This window comes from Budorcas taxicolor, chromosome 21, assembly GCF_023091745.1.
Source record: "Budorcas taxicolor isolate Tak-1 chromosome 21, Takin1.1, whole genome shotgun sequence".
Taxonomy (NCBI): domain Eukaryota; kingdom Metazoa; phylum Chordata; class Mammalia; order Artiodactyla; family Bovidae; genus Budorcas; species Budorcas taxicolor.
In genome coordinates this window covers 11,079,139-11,093,561 of record NC_068930.1, presented here as the reverse complement: position 1 = coordinate 11,093,561, position 14,423 = coordinate 11,079,139, and the positions used below count along the sequence as shown (strand labels likewise).

Genomic DNA, 14,423 nt, shown 5'->3' with positions numbered 1-14,423 from the left:
ATCAATGTGGAGGACGTCAGTGGTTATCATCCATGGACCATGTCTAGGGCATAGAAGGATTTTGAAATTATTAGGTGGTGAGTGATGGTTTTCAGTGAAAGTTGTTGGACCTCATATCTGTGGAGAGAGAGAATTGACATGTCCTTGTTCACTCAAACCAAGGAAAGGGTTTCAGTGGGGCCACTGAGTTTGATATGTGTCCCTGATATAATTGTAACATGGAGTCATTTGCTTTTACAGTTATTTTCTTATAAAACCCTTTTCCCACTCTCAAGGTTAGAAATATATTCTACTGTTCTTCTAAAGCTTTTGTGAAGTTTTAGTTGTATAGGAGTTAGATTTGTCTAGAATTTTGTTTTCAGGGTATGAGAGAGTGGGCTAGCTTTACTTTTACTTTACTTTGATTAATTTGATTTGGATACCGAATTATTTCAGCACCATTCATTACATGCTGGCTTGGAAGTCCACTTTCAGCATACATTAAAGTTGCAATCATTCACTGATTGCTTTCTGAATTGTACTCTGTAGCATTGGTCTACTTGTCCACTCTTTCTGAGCGTATTTCTTAGAATCCAGCGGTGCTTCCCTTTCATGAAGCTGAGAGCCTGACCCCAAGAATGGTACCTACAGGTCACTGTAGTAAGGCAGGACAGGGTGCAGCAGGTATCTGACTCAGCCCCCATCACTAGGGCAGGCCCTTTTGAGTGCTCTTTTCCTGAGCCTTCTGCTCAGAATTCTCAGCATCTCTGGAAAACGTTTTGCCTTTTGTTAAGGCAAAATGGTCCAGAGACACTTCGCCTAACAATTGACACTTCCTCCTTCTGCTTCAACATCCCAAGGGAATGCCCGATGGTGCTTCTGCGAAGTGACACACCGCACGCACTCCTCAATCCCCTATCTTCAACGCTGGGTGCCACATGGCTGCCCCTTCCGAGAATGCTTCCTTCTCACTGAATCTCTTCTGGAGGGCTCAGTGACTCTGTGTTTCTCACTTCTTTTTCCAGCCCTGTCTTCCTTGAACCAGGCATGAGGTGATGAGATGCCAGTGCAAGATGCCAGTCCCTTCTTGGAGGAAGGGACACAGACACACACTTCTGTGATTCTGGCCCACTGCCCGGCAGACAGCACCCGGGGGTGCTACACCCCTCACCACCCGGACATGCCTAGAGCTCTCATATATCCACAGCTCCAGCTGTCACAGCTGAGACATCGGCTTTCTGCCCCCAGAGTTTACAGGATGAAACCATGGCTTACTTATCCCTACAGTGGGTTGATGTTGTGTTCTTTACAAGGCTTTCATGAGAATTAATGAGAGCTTATTGTAAGGAGTCAATAGATGCCTCTTATCTTTCCTTCCCCTCTTCCCCACCCAGATGAAGCACCACCTCTTCTCTGAAACTGTATCCACTATGTCACTGTGCTAATCCACAATGATCTCTCCATATGGACTTCTATCAGCATCTGACCTTTTATTACTTTCTTTAGGGAAAGACTTCTCTTTTCAGACAATATTTTAAGTCATAGTATTGTGGACTCTGACTTAGCTATACTGATCATCTCAGAAATGTCTATGGAAACTGAATTAGGAACACTCCAGAGGGCTGGCCCTACATGTATTTCACAGCTTCAATTAGTTATAACCATCAAAGTGAATGGGATTTATAAACTGTTTCATAACATATCTATGGCAATGTGATCGGAGGGGAACCTGGATGTGCCGTTATAAAACTAACGTGTCAGAAAATGCACAATTAAACAACGCCTTTGCCCTTATAAAGACAGACACAGAAGCATGATTTGGTGACATCTTCACACTTGGTAAAATTAACTTTCAGTCAAAAGAGCAGTAGACTTGTTAGCTTTATTTTCTGAAAAAATTGTAATTTCAAGTTGGGTATGTAATTTTGTTGACCATTAAGTGTGAGGCTACTTGAAGTAAAGTCAAGGAGACAATAGGACATTGTATAGGAGAGGAAATGAAAAGAGGAATAATGGAGTCAGAAACCAGGTAAACTGGTGTGTTAGGGTTCTCTGCATTGATTCCAGAGAGCTCACAGGAGAGATAGATAAGAAAGTAGGTGATAGATAGATAGAGATACAAATGTAAAGAGAGTTATTACATAGAATCAGCTTATGAACTTATGGAAAATGACAAGTCCCAAGACCTACGGAGTGATTCTGCAGGATGGAGACTCACGAGGGTGGATGGAGCATTTCTGACGGCAAGCCAAGGTCAAGGGCCCAGCTTGAGTGCAGTCAGGCAGAAGAAATCATCTTACTCAGGACAGTCAGCCCTTCTTTTTGTTCTATTCAGACCCTCGGCTATTGATCAAGGCCCACCGCCACTGGGGAGGAAATCTGCTTTACACAAACTACTGATTTTAAATATTAATTTCATGAAAAACCCTCTCACAGAAATACCCATATCAATGTTTAACCAAATATCTGAGCACCTCTGGCTCAGTCAAGTTGACACAAAATTAACCATCATACCTGGCCAATATATGTTAACAGTTCTTGCACTGGAACTTCTGTATCCACACCTGTGTGTGTGTCTATATGTGTGTGTCTGTATGTGTGTGTATAGTGTGTAAGAAATGTATTCTGACTTCCTTTTAAAGCTCCCCTCTTGGATTCTTGAAATTCCACCATAGATTATTTTTTTAGCTGAGGTCAAATTCAGATAACATAAAAGTAACTATTTTAAAGTATACAATTCAGTGGTATTCAGGACACCCCCAATGTCCTACAACAATGATCTCTATCTAGTTTCAAAACATATTTGTCAACCCAAAGGGAAACTGCCCATTAAGTAGTCATACCCATGTTCACTTTGCAGCACATATACTAAGGTTGGAACAATACAGGGAAGATCAGCATGGCCCCTGCACAAAGATGACATGCAAATTCCTGAAACATTCCATACAAGTGAAGTAAGTCAGAAAGACAAACACCTTATGATATCACTTATATGTGGAATCTATTAGTACAATATGACACAAATGAGCCTACCTATGGAACAGATACAGACTCACAGACATAGGGAACAGATTTGTGGTTGCCAAGGGGGTGGGGGATGGCGGAGGGATGAAGTGAGAGGTTGGGGTTAGCAGATGGAAACTGTTACATACAGACTGGATGAGCAACAACATCCTCCTGTATAACACAGGGAACTCTGTTCAATATCCTGAGATAAACCATAATGGAAATGTATATAAGAATATAAAAATTTATGTATGTGTAAAAAATAGTAAATCTCTGATATTCATAGACTTAAAAAAAATAAGCATTCCCCATCTTCCCTTTACCTAGCTCCTGGAAGTCAGTAATACACTTTCTGTGGTTGTAGATTTGTCTGTTCTGGATACTTCATATAAATGGAATCATATAATATATTGCCCTTTATGTCTAACATCTTTCTCTCATCATAATGTTTTCAGGCTCATTCTTTGTAGCATGCGTGTATCAGTACATCATTGCATTTTATGACTTAATATCCCATTCTCTGTATACACCACATTTGTTTATCTGTTCATCCACTGATGGGCATTTGCCTGATGGGCCTTTTGACTATTGTGAATAATGCTTCTATAAATAATAGTAGCGTTACTGTGCACAGTACCTTTTCAAGGGTGTACAAATATCAGTTTAAAATCCTGCTTTCAGTTCTTCTTGAAATTTCTAAAGACTGAATTGCTGGGTTATATGGTAATTCTATATTTAACTTTGAAAAATTGTTTTCCCCATCATAAGAAATCAGGATGACATTTAACACGTGCACACACACACACACACACACACTGAGAGGTTGCAATCTGCCATTCTAAATGCTTGTGATGACAAGTCCAATTGATATTGTAAGTACGGCAGAGGCCTCATTTAAAAGTAAAATGATAAAGCTACTCTATTGCACTGATCCTTTTCTTTTCTCTCCCCATCATTTGTGATACCAAACTCAAACTTTTGGTAGAGGCCATGTACTGACTTTTCCTGTTGCCTCAAGTTCAGCCAACAATGGACTCTAATGCCCTTCGTCGCTTTATAACATTCTGGGATAGGAGACTTACATAGCCCTCGGGGTCATTATGAATGATCGCCTTCCAGTTCTGCAGAAATTCAGCAACTCACCTGGAGAAAGAAATAACTGAGGTTTCTGGGGTCAATCTTGTATAGGAGACTTACATAGCCCTCAGGGTCATTATGAACGATCACCTTCCAGTTCTGCAGAAACTCAGCAACTCATCTGGAGAAAGAAATAACTAAGGTTTCTGGGGTCAGTCTTGTATAGGAGACTTACATAGCCCTCAGGGCCATTATGAATGGTCACCTTCTAGCTCTGCAGAATCTCAGCAACTCACCCAGAGAAAGAAATGACAGAGGTTTCTGGGGTCAAGCGTTCTAGCTTGACATGTGTCCTCAGCCGCAGAGCTGAGTTCCCGTCCTGGTTACCCTCCAGGGCTGGGGTCAGGCAGAGGTAGCCATGAAGGAAACAGAGAGGAATGGACTGGGGATTCCCTGAGAACCCTTAAAGCCTTCACAATCAGCACTCTAACTTTGCTAAACCAGAAAAGACTTCCCTTCCAATAAACATGGTTTCAGTTAAGATGTTTAAGGGATGTTCTTTCAGCAAAACTAATTAGAGACAAAATAAAAATCACGCAGTCTTGAGAGAAGAGAGTTGGTCGCATATAAAATTTTGGTCTTCATTCTTAAGAAGCTGGACCAGAGAAGAAGGCTTAAAATTTTGGCTTCAGACTCATTCTTAAGCCAGCATAGTTGAGCAACTGGATCTGTCCAGTAGCCGGACAACACTAATACATACCTATTCTCCTGATTTTCTCCAATATGGCTGTCTCTGTCTGGTCAATAGACATCTTTTAAAAAATAGACCCTTCGCTGAAAGAGACTGATGCGCCCTCATTGTGCTGTGCTATGCTTAGTCACTCAGTCCTGTCTGACTGTGACCCCGTGGACTCCACTGAGCCCTCCAGGCTCCTCTGTCCATGGGATTCTCTGGGTTGCCATGCTCTCCTCCAGGGGATCTTCCCAACCCTGGGATCAAACCCAGGTCTCCCACATTGCAGGTAGATTCTTTATTGCAAGTGGATTCTTTACCATCTTCGCCACCAGGGGAACCCAAGAATACTAGAGTGTGTATCCTATTCCTTCTCCAGGGGATCTTCCCAACCCAAGAATCAAACCAGGGTCTCCTGCATTGCAGGCAGATTCTTTATCAGTTGAGCTACTAGGGCACACACCTCTTTAAGAAGGACTGAAGAAAGTTCGGTCATCTTAGAAGTCTTCCTACAATATAATAAAGAATCTTGACCTCCCTACCCAAAGATATTGTTGTATGTGCATGGTCAGTCACTTCTCTCTTTTCTGACTCTTTGCGACACCAGGCTCCTCTGTCCATAGTATTCTCCAGGCAAGAATACTGAAGGGGGTTGCCATGCCCTCCTTCAAGGGAGCTTCCTGACCCAGGGATCAAACTTGGGTCTCCTACATTGCAGGCAGATTCTTTACCAACTGAGCCACTGAGGTAGCTCATATTCTCGAATTATCAGAATATAAATTTTGAAATATAAAACAGGGGAGATACAATCCACATGTTAACATAAATACAAGCTCTTACTTATGTCAGAAAAGATAGTGCATACACACTGGGATTCTGGATTTCAAGATTTGCCTCCAAGGAAAAAGAATTAAAGTTCATTGGACGAGTTATTTAAATCAAGTTCCCTTCCTCTGACTAGCAGGCGCTACGCAGACTCCCAGCTGAGAACCTGGTCCTACAGCTGTTACAACACCCGCCCATCCATTTCACAGGACCCAGCCTTGTATTATAGGAAACGAAGCGGGTGAATGGCAGTGCTTAGAAGCCAGGACTGCATTGTTCTCTTCTGCGGGGGAAAGCCTGAAGCAAAACTTAAGGATGTGTTCAAAGTGAAGTTTCTTTCTGAGTCATCCCTGGCTGGATACAGGGTATACGGATTACATGGTGATTACACCATCCATCAGGAGGCTGTGAACCTTTTGACAATGTGAAGGCGACTAACAATGATACTAACATGACACAGTACAAGCAAGGGTGATGCAGGGGGTGAGGTTGCTTGGGACATAAGGGTAAGCTCTGAGGACCCAGCAATGGACCTTAGAGACCTCACAGATCCCTCTAGGAGATCCAAGGATAGGAATCCCACCAGCTTACCTGAGCCACTGCAGGAAGTCCATCTCCACCTTGGGAGATGCACAATCCAGACTTTATTACTTTACCACATACACTATTTCACGAGAAGGTGACTGGTCTTATTTTTCTCAGCTCTTGGAAAATCGGTGGGGAGAAGTGATGGACTGAGTGCCTCATTGCCTGCAGTCTGCCCCCACCCCCACACAACCCAATAGCACGATGCCAGGGTCACCAATGCAGACCTCTAGCATTTTGATGTGTCACTGTTCCCACAAGGAGCAATGCTGATTAGAGAAAAGAGCATTACTAACAGTACCCCCACCCACTGAGGACCTACTGTGTGCCAGGCTGAACACTTCATATCCATTTTCCACCAGGAGGTAACTATAAACACGAGTCCAAGGAAAACCAAACAATGTCATTAATTTCAGCATATAAAAGCACACCATTGAAAACCTCATGAACCACGAGCGTACCACACTTACAGAGTGCTGTAATTTGAAGTCTCTCATTCATAGACTGGTTTTGTTGTTGTTCCAGAGATGTTTAAGCAGACCTACAAGTTCATTTATACTAATGCCTTAAGGACTAAATTTAAAAGGATCATTTTCACATAGTCAGAGGAGAGTCAGAAAGTGTTCCAGGGGGACTGGAAGAGTCTTCACTGGGCTAGGGATCTCAGTGAACGTCTTTCATGTGGGCTAGATTTATCAGATACTGTTTAGTTTAATGTTAAAAACATACTACTTTTCAGATGAAGAATCAGAGGCTCAAGGAAGATAATTGACTCAGCCCAGGTCTCAAAAATGGCACAGAGCAGAGTTGGACTGGGGGCTGTCTTCCCCGAGTCTGGCTGAGCAGCCTTTCTCAGGAAGAAAGAACTGGTCTAGCTCTTACTGACCACAACCTGACCCAAAGCCATCCCTTCACAGCCAGCTACAAACAGCATCAGGTGGTTGAGAAAACTACACTGGGGCATCTGACCTCTCAAAGGCAGTCCTTGGTTCTCTCCCTAGTAAAAAGTTTCTTGTTTCCCAAGTCCACTAATGTGAGTTGGATTGCAGAACCAGGTGAGGTTGAAACAAGAAACTCACGCTCCACTATCAACTGTGATCAGATGATCCGGAAGACTTGAGAACTCAAGGGAGGAACCACACGTACTGGGTAACAATTGACAAAAGCATTTGAGTCAGCCTTTGGCCTGCATTCCCTAATATTTCCAGGCAGAACTGAGTGACTCACAATGTAGGGAAAGAATCATATTCCTTGGAAAGCATTTCAGATTTTTATACAAGCATTTAACTAACTTGCAATTTTTAAAATGTGCTCCAAAGCACATTGTTCACATTAGTACTTCTGTGCGAGATGCCCCATATAGCACAGGATGTTAGCGTGGCACTTTCTTCTCAGGTCATGGGAAGACATTTCCTGTGAGCTTCAGTGATACACATGAAACAAAGGATGTTCATCAACTCGCCAGTGTTTCTTTAGGGTTACTAGAGAGCTGCGTCTTTCCTTCGATCCCCTGGAGAAGGAAATGGCAGCCCACTCCAGTATTCTTGCCTGGAAAACTCCATGGACAGAGGAGCCTGGTAGGCGACAGTCCATAGAGTCGCAAAGAGTCGGACACGACTGAGTGACTTCACTTTCACTTTCACTTTTTGATCTTTGAGAAAAATATTGTGAAATATTTCTGACATATAAAACTATGGAGAAAATAATATAATAAATGCAAGGGTATCTGCCTTCCAGCTTAAGAAATAGAATGGCACTAACACACCTTGAGTCAGTCTATGTTCCCCATCTGATTCCTCCTGGGGATGCCCATCATACCCGGACCTCCACAACCCTGCACAACTAAGCAATACTGAGTATCATTTTGCACAACTGCACGCTATGTAAATTGTACATTGGTGACGTTGTTCACAAGTTTCATTTTAATTTAATTCAACTTTATAACCTCAGATATGCAGATAATACCACACTAATGGCAGAAAGCGAAGAAAAACTAAAGAGCCTCATGATGAAAGTACAAGAGAAGAGTGAAAAAGTTGGCTTAAAGCTCAACATTCAGAAAACTACTATCATGGCATCTGGTCCCATCACTTGATGGCAAATAGATGGGGAAACAATGGAAACAGTGACAGACTTTATCTTTTTGGACTCCAAAATCCCTAGAGATGGTGACTGCAGCCATGAAATTAAAAAATGCTTGCTCCTTGGAAGGAAAGTTATGACCAAGCTAGACAGCTTATTAAAAAGCAGGGACATTACTTTGCCAACAAAGGTACATCTAGTCAAGGATATGACTTTTCCAGTAGTCATGTATGGATGTGAAATGTTGTTGAATCACGAGAAGACACTGGGATTCTTGGCCCCGGAGGAGAATTCAATCCAGGGCCAGAGACAAGGCTTGATCACTCAGAGCTTTTGCTTAATAAAGTTTTATTAAAGTATAAAAGAGATAGAGAAAGTTTCTGACATAGGCATCAGAAGGGGGCAGAAAGAGTACCCCCTTGCTAGTGTTAGCAATGAAGTTATATACTCTCCAATGAATCCAAAGAATGTCTGGAGGTTGTAAAGACCTCACCAGACTTACTTCCATAATTCACATTTTAAGATAACAGAATTAGTCAGAAGGTTTAATCCAGAGACTATCCTCAAGCAGGATACATTATTGTTGCTGCTGCTGCTAAGTCGCTTCAGTTGTGTCCAACTCTGCAACCCCATAGACGGCAGCCCACTAGGCTCCTCTGTCCCTGGGATTCTCCAGGCAAGAATACTGGAGTGGGTTGCCATTTCCTTCTCCAATGCATGAAAGTGAAAAGTGGAAGTGAAGTCGTGCCCGACTCTTAGCAACCCCATGGACTGCAGCCTACCAGGCTCCTCCATCCATGGGATTTTCCAGGCAAGAGTACTGGAGTGGGGTGCCATTGCCTTCTCCACATTATTGTTCTATAATCCTAAAGATAAGAAGTCTAGGGGTCCCCAAGGAGAGAGGGGTCTGGAATTTTTTTTTCTTCTCTACATTTTTTAGGATTATACAATATAATGTATAATACATTTAGGATTATACATTATTATATATTATAATATATATATATATAATCCTAAAGAATGTAGAGAAGGAAAAATATGTTTGTCCTTTCTTCTTCCTTGAGAATTCCAGACCCCTCTCTCCTTGGGGACCCCTAGACTTCTTAACAACCTGCCTAGGAAATGACTCTTTCAGATGTGAGATTTGGACTATAAATAAAGCTGAGCCAAAGAATTGATGGTTTGAGAGTCCCTTGGACTGCAAGGAAATCCAACCAGTTCATCCTAAAGGAAATCAGTCCTGAATATTCATTGGAAGGACCGATGCTGAAGCTGAAACTCCAATACTTTGGCCACCTGATGCGAAGAGCTGACCATTGGAAAAGACCCTGATGCTGGGAAAGACTGAAGGTGGAAGCAGAAGGGGACTACGGAGGATGAGATGGTTGGATGGCATCAGCGATTCAGTGGACATGAGTTTAAGTAAACTCCAGGAGTTGGTGATGGACAGGGAGGCCTGGGATGCTGCAGTCAGACACAACTGAGCAACTGAACCGAACTGAACTTAATTTAAAAATTTTTAAATGAATTCAGCCCCAAAGGAAAAATAAGAAGAATCGTCCAGGTTGATGCATATAGCTCCAAGTCATTTATCGGCGCTGTTGGATGGTGCTTCACTACACAAACAAGCTTTAGGTAATGCACCGTCCTCTTGTTAATACTGAAGAAGTTTCCAATTGTTTGCTTTCATGTATGAAGCTGATATGCATGTTCTTACATCCCACCTTGTCATTCTATCACTGAGTGCATTCATATATTTTCTATTTTCATGCACTTTCTATTTTCCATGTGTCTCCTCAGGCACATATGTGAAATTTTCTTTCGGATGTTTCCTAGAAATAGGATTGCTGGATCACAGGGTATGTTCATTGTCATATTTATTTCATGTGACTAAACTGCTCTACAGACTGGTTGTATACAACTTCTGTACGTGCAAAGTATGACTTCCTCTTTCTCCACATTCTCATCAACACGTCGTATTTTCAGTTTCCAGTCTTTGTCAATCTGATGCCAATCTGACTGTCTTTTGACTTTGTGAAAGTCACTCAGTCATGTCTGACTTTGCGACCGCATGGACTATACAGTCCATGGAATTCTCCAGACCAGAATAGTGGAGTGGGCAGCCATTCCCTTCTCCAGGGGATCTTTCCAACCCGGGGATCGAACCCAGGTCTCCCACATTGCAGGCAGATTCTTCACTGCTGAGCCACTAGGGAAGCCCAACTTTGTATTTCTTTAACTTTGCATTTCCTAATTATGATGAGGTTAATTATTTTTTCTTTATGGCTCATTTGGGTATTTTTTACAAATTATCTATTTATATCATTTGCTCATTTCCCTAATAGGATTATTTGTTTTCTTCTCATCCAATTTTAAGTGTTCTTTATATGTTGTATTATATATGTTGTATGTATCTTGCAATGTATTGCAAACATCTTTACACCTTATCCTTGTCTATGGTTTTCTCCCCCCACCCTTTGTTCCCTTCTGCCTTGAAACACAGTCTTCCCATAATTTTAATCAAGTTGAATTTATCAGACATCTTTATGTTTATCCTCTTTGTATCTTTAAAAAAATTCCTGTCCTATCATACGATCACAAAGATGTTTTTTTAAATATTTTTATTAAAAAATCAATATTCTAATATTTTATGTCTTTATTGTTATTAGGTTGATTTTTACATATGGTGTGAGGTAAGGATAAATTTCATTTCTTTCCTTAATAGATAACCAATTGCTCCAAAAGATTTGTTAAATGGACTGTTCTTTTGACACTGATTTACAATACAACCCTCTCATGTACTAAGTTTCTGTTTAAGCATTAGATAGTTACTGGGGTCATTTATTTCTTCCACTGGTCTGTATATCTGACTTTTGCCGATTGCACACTGGCCAAATTACCATAGTTTCAGAATAAGTCTCAATTTCTGGTCAAATATCACCTCTCTGCCCTAGTTAGTTCTCTTCAAAATTGTCTTGAAAAAGAGCAATTATTTGTTGGCCTTGTCAATTTTCATAAAATTTTCTGATATGTTGTTTGGAGTAATATTGGATTTTTAGATTATTTGGGGAAGTGTAAAACTTTTTGTGACGTTTTGGTTTCTCTATGCACAAATAGAATCTATCTCCCTCATTTGACTCTGTTAAAATATATTTGAATAATAATTTTTATTTTCTCCATAAATATCATTCTTGCTGATGTTGTTGCTAAGTCGCTTCAGTCGTGTCCAACTCTGTGTGACCCCATGGACAGCAGCCAACCAGGCTTCTCTGTCCATGGAATTCTCTAGGCAAGAGTACTGGAGTGGGTTGCCATTTCCTTCTCCAAAATATCATTCTTAGCTCTTATTAAATTTATTCCTAAGAAACATATATTTTGTTGCTGTAAATACTTCTTTTTGGAGAGCGTTTTTTTTCACTGTTGCTAATCTGTACCTTTGTGACTGATTTTATAGAAATTTATCTCTTTTCCAGTGATATTTCAAACTTTCATTAATACTAATAACTTGTCTGAAGAGTCTAAGTTTTTATGAAGATAATCATGTCCTCTGTAAATAATAATAGCGTTTTCTTCTTTCACACTCATGCAGTTTATTTCTTTCTCTTGTACTCGGCTATGCTCTATAGAAAAGTCTTGCATAAAACAGTAGTTCTGAGCATATTTTTCTGATATCTGTAAGTTTAATCATTAAAAATTTTGCTCTGTTTTACGTGTTTCTTTCAACAAATTTACTAAATCTTATTAAAAATCATGAGTAGGTATTTAATTTTATCCCAAGCTTCCTCTGAATCTGTTAAAAATGAACATTTTTTTTCTCTTACAATTGGTGTCATAAATTACATCAGATTTTCTAATGTTCAGCCATCACTGTACATGTGGAATGCATGAAGTTTGTTCATATGAATCACAATTCAATACTTCCCTTCAGTTGACTGTATGTGTGGCAACTGGTGGTGTTCACCAGATAATCATCCATATCCCACCTCCAGAACCCTGGCTGGCCATGAACTTTAAGAGAACTTTTTCCTTAGTTCAAATCAATCATTGCAGTTCCCTTACCACACAAGAGGAAATCTGCTTATGGGGAAAAGAGAAAAAGAATTTCTGGGAAATTTCCTTTAAGACACAAGAAAGAGAGTCTTTCTTTGTTTTATGTATGGATGTGATGCCTGGAGCCTCTGCAACCTTCTTGCTGCCATACACAGCTCTCATGCTATCTTTTCCCAAAAATCAATATGCCAAGAAAGGCAGAGGAGGACAGTGGACTCCTTGAGGACATTCCTGAGACCCTGACTGGTCCCACCTCTGGAACTGCTCCACCTCTGAACTTTCTTGTCAATAATTGTTACCCCTAATTATTTAAACCACTTTGAAATATATATTCAGGAAACTATGACCAAAATGACAGGATGTTTTTACAAGCATCCTGTTTTCTGATGACTCTAGACTTTGGTTCACTTATTGATTCATGTATGACTTTGACAAATATGTTTGGAGGGCTGATCACATGCCAGACACTGCGCTGAAGGCTGAAGACGGAGAAGATTGGGCTCTGTCTTCTAGAAGCGCATAGCCTGAGACTGGAAACAAGTAATAAGCCAATAACTGAAATCCCATTCTACACATTCAAAAGATGAGGTAGCGCCACAATTATATGGGAGTATGGGAGATGGGGGAGGCTTTAATTCTATCCTGGGGCAGACAGAGGAGATATCCAAAAGACAGCTGGCTCTTGGAGAATAATCAGTTTTATAATTAATCATGGAGGCAGAATAGAGGTATTTAAAGGGAAGGGGCTATAAGTGCATGACCTTGAAATAACTTGGGAAGCAGCCGGGCTCAGCTGACCTTGCAGAAATGAGATGCAAGTGTTCTTTTTTCCTCTTTTTTAAAGTTTTATTTACTCATCTTTTTATTGGAGGATAATTGCTTTCTCATGTTGTGGTGATCTCTGCCATACATCAGCATAAATCAGTCATAATTATGTGTATGTCCCCTTGGTCTTGAGCTCCCCCCACACACCATCCCACCCTTCTAGGTCATCACAGAGAACCAGGCGGGGCTCCCTTTGTTATGCAGCAGCTTGCCACTAGCTAACTGTTTTACACACAGTAGTGTATATATGTTGTTGCTGGTTTCTCAATTTGTCCTCTGCTTCCTCTGAGAGAGAGGAAGTTTCAGTTTCCCTTTAAGCAGTGGGGGTGGAACGAGGAGCAGCCAGAGCCTGTTACAACACCCTTCTCTATTCTGGCCAAGTTCCCAGAGAATAGGAAGGTGTGAGTGGTGCAGGCCAAGGGATGGTGGGGAATTGAAGGCAGGGCTTCTGAGAAATGAGACTTCAACAGCGGACATTCCTGACAAAGGATCTTTGCCGGGGGCCAGCGTGAGGAACTCCGCCCATGGCAAAGGTCGTGAGGAAGGAGGCTTGGCATACGTAAAGGCGTGATCAAGCCTCAGGAAACCCCCTGTTCCCGAGCATCTACCCCAAAACCAGAGTCTGTTTTATGCTCTCCCCCATAACCGTTTTTCTCGGAAAAGTAGTTAACTTGCAGCTCCAAGTCAATAAAAATTCCTGAGCTTGACAAGAGTGTTTCAGCTTACGGACTCCTCTGAAGGTTATCTAGCCCACCTGTTATAGGTTCATCCAGCCACATGTGATTGTTTACAGCCTCCCAACCTGAGAGGCACGAGATGTTTTAAACTTACTAAAGGCAAATTCTTTTGGGGAGTTGGAAATTATTAGTATAGTGGCTTGGTTAGGAATTATATTGGTGAAGGGTTTTTTCATTTGTTGTGCCAATAATTGCTGCTAATTCCCTACCCTGGGTGTGACAAGGGTGTCTTAGGTCAAACCTCTCTGCTGACAGACTAGCTTGTGTGACAGGATCATCCATACTCCTGCCACTATGCACATGATTGTTTACTACCTCTCAACCATAAACAGCACAGAGAGTTTTGGAGTATTTTGAGAGTCTTAATTGGCATAGGGCTTTTTTCATTGTTGAGTCAATGATTGCCACCAGGCCTCCATATCCTTAGGCATCTGGGAATATATTAATCAATGTATTTGGAATATAGAAAAGGAAATATAGTAGTTTTTAAGGTTAGCAATACTAGACTTTTTGAGTTAATGAAT

General features: G+C 41.2%; 1 non-coding gene across 1 annotated transcript; it reads left to right on the top strand.

The window, feature by feature from the left end:
- The first annotated feature begins 2,826 nt into the window (after positions 1 to 2,826).
- Positions 2,827 to 2,930, top strand: LOC128067167 (U6 spliceosomal RNA). The gene has a single exon (XR_008201368.1). It is a non-coding gene; the product is annotated as a U6 spliceosomal RNA (small nuclear RNA).
- Positions 2,931 to 14,423: the final 11,493 nt, after the last annotated feature.